The sequence below is a fragment of the Silene latifolia genome, chromosome X (genome assembly GCF_048544455.1).
Source record: "Silene latifolia isolate original U9 population chromosome X, ASM4854445v1, whole genome shotgun sequence".
Lineage (NCBI taxonomy): Eukaryota > Viridiplantae > Streptophyta > Magnoliopsida > Caryophyllales > Caryophyllaceae > Silene > Silene latifolia.
The window spans coordinates 33,911,775-33,922,324 of NC_133537.1; the positions used below are offsets into that span (position 1 = coordinate 33,911,775).

The 10,550-nt window shown below is 40.0% G+C and overlaps 1 non-coding gene across 1 annotated transcript; it reads right to left on the reverse strand.

Annotated features, from left to right (window-relative positions):
- Positions 1–8,395: 8,395 nt before the first annotated feature.
- LOC141624023 (small nucleolar RNA R71) lies at positions 8,396–8,502 on the reverse strand. The gene has a single exon (XR_012533835.1). It is a non-coding gene; the product is annotated as a small nucleolar RNA R71 (small nucleolar RNA).
- Positions 8,503–10,550: the final 2,048 nt, after the last annotated feature.

Below are 10,550 nucleotides of genomic sequence, written 5' to 3' on the forward strand. Positions count from 1 at the left end.
AGACCCTTATTTCTAAGCCAACAACAGACTGTTATACATTATACATCGCTTCCAAGACTTTGCTTGTCACAACGAGCGGGTATTTCCTCACAGGTGTTTCGACACGCCTTCATTATATTCCCCAACGAGAGTAAGCGGATAGGCTATCCCTCTTGAGACATGGAGATAAGTTCCCGATTATGTTCCCCAACGAGAGCTTACTACCGACAGTCATTCTCTCTCGAGACATGGAGATCAACATCGACCCCAAATCCTTCCGGAATTTGTTTGAAGCTGAACGCAAGCAGATTTCTCCCAGCAGTTCTAGACTGTGTCCTGCTGTCTTCTCCCAAAATCATCGTTTTATTCCCTAGTGAGAGTTTGCTTGAGGACAGAGACAGGCAGATACCCCCAGGCGATCCTTCATCCCTTTAGGTAACCCTTTTCAGGATAAAACTTCATATCTTTTAGGTAACCCTTTTCAGGAAAACCCTTCAGATCTTTCAGAAACTTACCTTAATCTTTCAGATAACCCTTTAGATAACCTTTCAGATAATCCTTCCTTCAGCCTTCCTCCCTTCAGATAATCCTTTATTTCTTCAGACACTTCAGGATAATCCTTTCAGTAACCTTCAGATAACCCCTGTTCAGTTAAGTCCCCTTTCAGTCCGTTAGAGAGAGTTATCCTTCAGCCTTTCCTTTAGTGAGAGATAGCCTTCAGAGTTAGCCTTCGGAAGTGTTAAGAAGTTTCTTCAGAATCCCTGTGACCCCTAACGCCTTCAGACACCAAGTTATCTTCATACCAAAGAGTTTTGTCGAAGCGTCTTTGATCCCCGTTTCACCGGGGTATCTCGGGTATGGTCTCTTCTTATGGTGGCGAGCCTCCTTACGTAGTCTAATGGACTTTAAACGACCCTCCCGATAGTCGAAAGACTCTAAAATGTTCCGACGACAGTCCTTGGTTCGACCCCTTGAGCCGCCTTGCGTCGCCATAGTCGTCAGGTTGTAATCTTCGATTGACCTGATGGCTATACTTTGACTTTCGCCTTGTCCAAGCCTCAGTCAAAGTGGGGGCTCTGTAGACACCTCATTTCTGCACCTCCCGCAAACCACCCGGTGATGATTGGGCCGCATGTTTGGTACGCGGAACGATTTGTGACAGTTCGTAAGTTCATCGTCAAGTGATTGCTCAAACACTAATGTCTACCTCTTAGTTGTCATCTACGTGCCGATACAGTCGTTTTGATAGTAATTAGAGTACATTTGGAGTCCGGGCCTAAAACCGTCTCCATTTTCTGACAACCGTTAAATCCCGAGTCGGAATGTTCTGGAATGTTCCGGATATTTCTATTCCATATTTTATAAATATTTCACAATCTTTTATTCTTTGGTAAACAATTTCCCGTAATATTCGTACAAAATATTAAAGAAAACAAAATTTATTCCGTCATTCCATAACTTAAACACGGAAATCTTTCTTCCGCAGGAGGAAACCACTTGGGAACAGACGTAGGAGGTGCTGCGCCTCTTCCAAGAGACGCAGTGACTGCTGCGCCTCTTCCCAGGTCCTTTTCTACGTATTTCTAGTATCTTTTTCATATCTTTCCGAGATTCACTTCCAAAGTTTCTCCGAAAACCCTATTCCTTCACGTGATTAGTATAAATAGGAGCCTTCGCTCCTCATATTTCTGACGCGAGTGTCCGCCCTTCTCTTCTCTCTTTGCATTATAGACCTTTGTTCTTACTTTTTGGCGTCTACGTGCTTGAACATTCGACCACGTAAGCTCGGATCCTTCTGACTACCAGCCTCGTTTGCATGACCGACCAATTTGACCAACTCCATAACTAATCAAATTAATTAATCTAATCGTTTTCCTCTTACGAGGGCACTTTCGTCTACATTCGAGTCGAGCATCACTAATCGATAACTTATTCTTCTCGTTTCGTCAACATGTAAGTCTGAGGGTGTAAATCTCTCTTTTATTTATTGTTCTTTACTTTTTGTATCATCATTAATGTAAGATTTATGTCGAAAACACCTTGTTAGATAAGTTTGACGTTATTGTCATACAGATGGCGGTGATCAACTGGTCCCTAAAAGTCACACCTATAGGATACGTTTGAGAGATGTGACGGTATGAAAATACAGACATGTTGATGCCTAATATGACTAAGCAGTTAGTCGGAGTTATTGACTAATAATTAGTCAAACGCGATGTTGAGATAATTATTTAATACGGATTAAATAATACTGGCTAAGGTGAATTAAGCGGTTAATTCATAAATTGAATATCAACGGTGATATTTAATTAATGTATATTGAATTAATTAATTATACAATATTGTCATTGTCGGACAAGTATTAATATGTCGAATGATTAGTGTTACTAGTCGATATTTTAATATCCGATATAGAATGATGATTTATAATTAAAACCCGTCATATACATTTTAGCGAAACGAGTCGGACCACGAATTAAATAAGGAGAAAGTGGAAAGCCCACTCTCCCCTGGCACACGGTTTGGCCGAGAATAACAAAAGGGGAGTCCCTCTCTCCTTTTGACCTAATCATTGTCATTTGCACAAAAATTAGGGTTTTGGAGGCATTCTCTCTGAAATTCTAGATCTCACATCAGAAAACTCACAAAAACTCTCTCAATATTGCAAGGCAATTAGAGAGTACTTTCTAGCACAAGGGGCATAGTCTCAAACGATATTGGGTGCAACGATTAGGAGTAAATCTACGTTGATTTCTGTTCTTAGGCCGTTTTATACAAAGGACCCGAGGTTGATTCTTATTCTTTTATCGTTTCTCTTGTTTTTCGTTTATGACCATTAATCACATGATAATTTGCGTTATAGTCCTTAATTTTAAGGGGTTTTATACAGATATTACCCTACAAGTGGTATCAGAGCGAGGCCACGTAAATTTTTCATCGTGATTTTCATAAAACGATTTGAATCGATATTGTTTTGCCCTGAAAACCGTGACCTGTTATACACGGCTGTTTAATTTTTTTTTTTCGTGCTGTTGTAAACAGTCAGCCGAACTGTTCAGGTCTGATCAGTCGATCGAGGACTGTTCGTGTCTCGATCGATTGGTTTTGTTTGCGATTTGTTTTTGCATATTGTTATTATAATCGGTCTTTATAGCAATATGTTAAAGTTTTATCAATTGTAGATTTAATTTTATACGTATAATGTCAAAATTGCAATTGGTTTTATTTTGTCAAATCGATTTCGAGAGGAAATATGCTCTCGGTTGAGCCACTGAAATGAACCGCAGGAAATTTTTTTTTTTTCGTGTTTTATTTTTTTGTGGCCATAATATGTACATTATACGGATGTTGTACACTCGCTTGATAGTGAAACGGTTCACTCACGTACCATTTAGTTATTTTAAAGCGATTTAAAGTAACGGATTGTCATGAATTAAAATTAAGTTGATAGAAGCGGTTTTGTCACATAATTTTAATCGTTAAAAGGTGGTTTGGATAAATTTAACATAATTACGGAATTATGTCACGGATAAATTTTGTTTTAGTTGATGCATTTTTATTTATCGTTACTTTTGAATGCCATGAATATTTTTTATTACGTATTTAATTTTACAATCGGTTGTAACTTAGTGTGGCCTTAGTAGAACGTGTTACCGTAATGATGGAACACGGTCTTGGTTGTATTTTGAGATCTCGTATCTCCGTTTTGGATTTTTCCTTGTAATTACAGTTTTAATTTAGAATGTAAATAGGTTTATATTTTGTAAATTTTAAATTGTAATTTTGAGAAGACCAAAGATGGAGATCGGATGCTCACTCCCGCTGCATGGATCAAGATGGAACATCAAGACAAGCTTCTCGGGTCCAACGGTGGATTCCAAAGTTGTATTATGTTTATCTTGCTAGGATAGGCTACACTAGGACTTTTATTTACGTTTTACATTTGTTTTATGTTTTTCATTGTAACGATAGTTTGCATCATATTCCGCCTAAAACCAAACCACCTAATAATTGCATGAAAACTGACTCATATAAAAGTTACGCCTTAGTTTTCTTTGACATACAGATGTCACACGGTCTAAATAAGCCATCACCCAAGTTAATTCATTCACGTAATGCTAGTTTTTCGTTCACTTAAAATGAATTAAAACTAAGTTGATGGGATCTTCCTCGTATAAACAAAAATTGAGAATAGTCTTTATAGGTCAAACTCCAATGAATCCCTTCTTCGTCGGTAGGCATAATATGACCCCTTCTACGTCGGGTAAGTTGGAACTGATTGACCTATTTTATCTCAACACTGTGGTCACTCGTACGATCCTGTGATTATGGTGGACTAAAGATAGGATTTACAGAAATCTATCGACCAAGAGTTCTAACGGTAGAACTAGCCAAACAGTTGGCTTATCAATTTACAGAAATTGAGTCTTGGGATCATTTGTATAATTCTTGAGGTAGATCGATTATACAAGTGCAATGAGTCTACACGTTAAAATGAATTTTAATTAGACTTAAATCACCTCGATGAGTTGCTTATTTCGTTTTGTTTTTCTTCCTTTTTCAGTGTAGAACACGATCATTTAAACTGCTAATAACAAAATGGCTGGCCGTATGAACGACCCAATGCCAAGTGCCACATTGGACCGTGAGTCCCGGCTTCGGATCTTCATGAATCGGATGAATCGGTCTACTAGATCGAAGAATGATGGATCAAACTTCGCGGATCGGGAGGCGGCATTACGGAATGCGCCATTGCTGACGGAAGCTCAAATATCTACGATAGAGCCCATCCCGCCAAACCCAGGCCCCACGGCCGAGCTAACGAGATCGCCACGTATAGCGATTTCGTCATGGAAGCGGTGCGATAAAGAACGTACTCATTTTTGCAATGGAATCCAATTTGCAGAAACGCTTCATAGCCCAAGGTGCAAACAAGATTTTCACCACGCTCACTAAGGATTCTCGAAAGCACCGAGAATCGTGACCTATGAGCATACCTGTCGCTTCTTTGAGGCGAAACTCCAGAAGGGCCAACCGGTTAGCCCACACATTCTCAGCATGATTGAGAATGTCGAGAAACTGGAGGCACTTGATTGTAAGATCAGTGAGAACATCGTGATTGACCGCATGCTTCATTCACTCCACGATGGTTTTGCGCTCTTTAGAGCCAATTACTATATGAATGATTTGAAGAAAAGTCCTCATGCACTACACTCCCTTCTCGTACAGACCGAGAAGGACATGAAGTTTAGTGGGAGCCTGAAACAGGATGTTCTCGTTGTGTCAAACAAGGCCAAGGGTAAGGGCAAAGCTCAGGCAGACCTAGCAGTAGGTAAACCGAAGTTTAAGAAGTCGGGATCGGGTAAGAGTGGGCCTGGTGAGTCGAGCACCTCACCAGGCGCGACAAAGAGCAAGACCGGTAACATGGAATGCCACCATTGCCACAAGACTGGGCATTGGAGGCGTACATGTCCTGTATACCATGAGGACATAAAAGCAGGTCGCGTTACTCCTGTTGGTATGTCTTCTTCTTCTTCTACTTTTGTTCATATGATTGAGATTAACCATGCAAGTTACGGAACTTGGGTACTAGATACTGGTTGTGGTTCTCATCTATGCAATCATGTGCAGGGGCTCCGAAACATCGAACCCCTTGTAAAGGGTGAGGTGGACCTGCGTGTCGGGAATGGAGCGCGAGTGGCTGCCGTCTCGAGGGGAACATATGTGATCCAGCTTCCTAGCGGATTTGAGTTATTTTTATATAACTGCTATTATGTACCCAGTCTATCCAAAAACATTATTTCGCCGCACTTGACAAACTTGGTTTTTCATTTGTAATAGAGAATAATAGCTGCATTTTCTCATTACACGATATGATTTATGGCAAGGCAGTCTCCATGAATGGAATTTATGTTTTAGATCAAACCACTGAAATATTGCACGTAATGAATAAAAAGTTAAAGGTTGGTGACAAAGATCAAACTTATCTATGGCACTGCTGATGTGACCATAATTGGCGCATATTTAGCCCCCGAATTACCATTGTTTCCATGCTTTTTAGTGCCTATTTGGGTCATTTCTTATCTTTAGTTCTTTGTTTTGCATATTCTTTGAGATTTTGATCCCTTGGTAGGAAAGGAGTAAGAATCTTGCATTTTCATGGTAAAACGAGGCTAAATTGATTGTATTCAATGACCAAGCATCAAGAAGAGACAAGACTAGAAGGCCTTTGTACATATCATAGTAGAAGAACAATGTTGAGAAAGGATCCTTGCGTCCCCAAGGAAATCCCCAAGGAATTTATGAAGAAAAGGGAAGAAAAGAAGAAGAATTGACGCTGACCAACAATCCGAACGGATTGCAGACAATCCGTCCGTCCAGCCAGCACAATCCGAGCGTCCCTCCTTGGAATCCGCTCGGATTCCCCCTCAACAATCCGAGCGTCCCTCTCCTGAATCCGCTCGGATTGCACAGCCAAATCCGGCCGTCCGACTCTAATCCGCACGGATTCCTGCACAGCACGGATTTCATTCTTCAAGCTACGAAAAGAGAAGCCCTTCTCTCAGAAAATACCGGAGTCTCCTTGCTCAACTTAAAAAGTGTAATTACTAGTTTAGCCCTTCGTTAACCCTAATGCATCCTCCCTAATTTTCACTATAAATACCCCATTAGGCTAATTAGAGGAGCATGTTCTTCTTATCAATAATTAGTGTAGTTAATATCAATCAAATCTCTCTTCAATATTGTAATCAAGTATTAATCAAGTTTTAATCCAAGTTTTAGTTCTTTAATCTCTCTCTTGTTCTTCCTTTATTTTGGGTAATTGAAGATTATTTGGGTTATTATTGGGAGATTGACAACCTCTCAATCTAGGATTCAAGTACTTCTATTATTCTTGCTTTATTATTGGAATCATTAGTAGGTATAATCTCTTAATCCCTTTTTAATTATTGTTAATTACTTTCATTTATTCATCATGATAATGAGTGAGTAGTCTCTTAGCTAGGGTTTAATGGGTGATTAGGGGAAACCATCATGGGGAATGATTCATGCTTAAATCAATATGCTTTCATATCTTATTTGCTTGCTTGTTTTGATCTTAATACATGCACATGTTATATTTGATGAAATGCTAAGCCTATGAATCCTTGCATTTACTATCATCTTCTATCTTTTCAATGAGACTTGTAAGACATAACCCAACTCGAGTCTCATTAGACCATGCATGTGTTGAGTAGGAAAGATTAAGTCGACTTGTAGGTGTTGTACAATCTAATCGATTCGGCTCCGGGACCCAAACTTTCCTAGGATTGTAAGATATAACCCAACTCAATCCATCACAACAATAATTGCTTGCTTATAATTTGAGAACATGTTTGTATGATCATATCCCATGATTCCCCTATGATCCCATGACACCCTAGTGCCTTTAATCAATTGTTTACACCCCTTATTTTATTCATCTTGCTAGTTTATTTTCATTGCTATTTTAGTTTAGTGACCTTCTACACCAACTCAATTTGTGACACCCCTAGACACTACTAGTTACAATAGAATTCTCATTTCAATACCCGTCCCTTGGGATCCGACCTTTACTTCCCTCTTTACTAATTGTAGAGTTGTTTGTGAAGTATAAATTGTGTTTTGTATCGACCATTGACCAACGACCACATATACTTAATTGTGAACACGAAATGGCCTCGATCAAAAATGGCGCCGTTGCCGGGGACGGTGTTTAATTGATTTAAGATTTCTTTTATTGTTATTAGTTGTGTCTTTTTCACCTTGGGGAAGTAAAACTCCTCAAGGTTTGTTCTAATTGTTTTTGAGTTGTTTGATATTTTGCATGTCTAGAAGGTTACAAAGTGATTTGTTACCTTTTGACCGTGAAATCGAAAGAACCTTGACGAATAATAGGAGACTTGTTAGGAGGAATTTGAGAGGTGTTGGTGAAGTTGTTCAACCCACTAGTGAGTTTGTCAATCCTTTCGCAATAGAAGGAGAAGAAAACCCATTACACAATATCCCACAAAATCCACCTATAATGCCTAAATTCTCGTCACACTCTATACCCACCGAGGAGAATCTACCAAATGGTACTCCTACACCACAACATCTCACCGGTAATTTTATTGCCAAGTCCGCCTTCATCCAACTAGTTGAGAGGAGCCAATTCGGGGGAATGCCTAGTGAGGACCCTCATTCTCATATGGAAACCTTTTGCGATTATTGTGATGCTATCTCTCAAACGGGCGTGACTCAAGACCAAATTAGATGGGTCTTATTTCCTTTTTCGTTAATCGGCACCGCAAAGCAATGGTTGAAGGGCCTTGATAAGGCCACCCTTGGAATAGATTCTTGTAAGAAGTTAGCTCTAGCTTTCTACAAAAAATTCTACCCACCGGAAAAGACTAACATGCTAAGAGCTCAAATTACGGGTTTTAAGCAAAGGGATGAAGAATCTTTGTATGAAGCTTGGGAGCGGTTCAAAGGTGTTTGTCGCTCATGTCCTCACCATGGACTTAGCGAATGGTTTTTAGTGCAACAATTTTGGAACGGCTTATATGAAGATTCAAGGAACATTCTCAATATGGGATCAAATGGAATGTTCACCGAAGTTGATGACAATCAAACATGGAACAAGATTGAGGAAATGGCGGTCCATAATTCACAATATAGTAGACCTCGCAAGGCTACTAGAGGAGGAAAGCATGAAGTGGACTCCGTTACTCAATTGGGTGCTCAACTTAGTGCTCACATTGACACAATCAACTTGAAGTTTGAACAAGCTATGGCTAGACTTGAGGAAAACTCGAAATCATCAAAGCATCATGTCAATGCCATGACGGCACCCTCATCAATCCCAAGTGGGATATGTGAGAATTGTGGAACTTTGGGTCATGACCCAAGTGAGTGTAGGGGAACAACCGAACAAGTTAATGCTTTCCAAGCTTACAAAAGTGGTACCCCTTATTCAAATTTTTACAATGAAAACACCAAGTTCCATCCAAATCTCTCATACAAAAGCCAAAATGTTCAAAACCCTCAAACAACATACACTTCACCACCCATGAGGAACCAAAATCAAAGACCCTTTTACAATCAAAACCAAGGTTACCAAAATCAAAATCCATACAATCACCAAAATGACCAAGGTTTTGATTTCCAAAAAGCGGTCCTCCAAATGCAAAAGAATCAACAAGAATTTTTCACTCAAATGCAAAAAGATAGCCAAGCAAAAGACACCACCATCAACAACATTCTAGCTCACACCAAGATGTTGGAAACACAATTGACTCAACTAGCATCTTCAAGCTCACAAAGACAAAAGGGGCAATTACCACCACAAAGTAATCCCCCTAGACATGAAACGGTTAGTGCCATTCACTTGAGAAGTGGTACAAGGTATGAGGCACCGAAGAAGCAAGTTGAGGATGAAGTTGTGGAAGCTAGTTAAAAGGAAGAAATTGTGCAAAGCCCCAAAGAAGGGGAATCATCAAAAGAAGAAAGTTCAAAGAAAAATGAAGACAAGGCCAAAGAGAAGGAGCCCATTGTGATTAGACTTCCTTTTCCAAGTCGTCAAGCCAAGCCCAAATTTGATGATCAACTTGGAAAGTTCATGGAAATTGTGAAGAATTTAGAAGTCTCAATTCCTTTCACGGAATTAATCAATCACGCTCCGGCCTATGCGAAGTACATGAAAGATATCCTCACAAAGAAGAAGTCGATCCGGAAACTTGAGACTATCGCCTTCACTAAGGTGAGTAGTGCAATACTTCAAGGAAGTTCACCTCCAAAGTTAAAGGATCCAGGAAGCTTCTCAATACCGTGTACCATTGGCGACACGACGATCAACAAAGCCTTATGTGACCTAGGGGCTAGTGTGAGTGTCATGCCGTACTCGGTGAGTAAAAGGTTGGGAATGGGAGAGCTTAAATGCACCAACATCACACTCCAAATGGCCGATAGATCGACGAAGACACCATTAGGGATATGGGAAGATGTCCCCGTGCGAATTGGGAAGTTTTTCATCCCGGTGGACTTTGTCATTGTTGATATGGAGGAAGATTCCAACATTCCAATCATCTTAGGAAGACCTTTCCTACACACCGCGGGTGCGGTGATTGATGTGAAACATGGAGAGCTCACTCTAGAAGTGGGAGATGAAAGCATAACTTTTAATCTTGACAAGACCATGAGAGCTCCTCGTTTGCATGAGCCATGTTTCATGATTGATCATTATAGCCGAAAAGATGAAAGGAAGAAATCGGAACTCCAATGGAGGAAGAAAATTGAAGATGCTCCATTCAAAGAGCAAGTGAATTGTGACAAGGAGAGCTTGCAAAGCTCATCAAAATCAACCAAGGAAGAAGAGGAAGGCCTCATTGGCCAAGAGAAGAAATTGGGAGAGTTGTCTCCATCTAAGCAAGAGATTTTCAATGATCAACTCAATGAAGTTTGTGGTCTTTGGGACGACGAGTTTGAAGGGATTTTTAATCCCTACATTGGGCATGCCATCGATCATGATCAACAACAAGGGCCACGGTCTATTGAGGACCTCTACCATAATA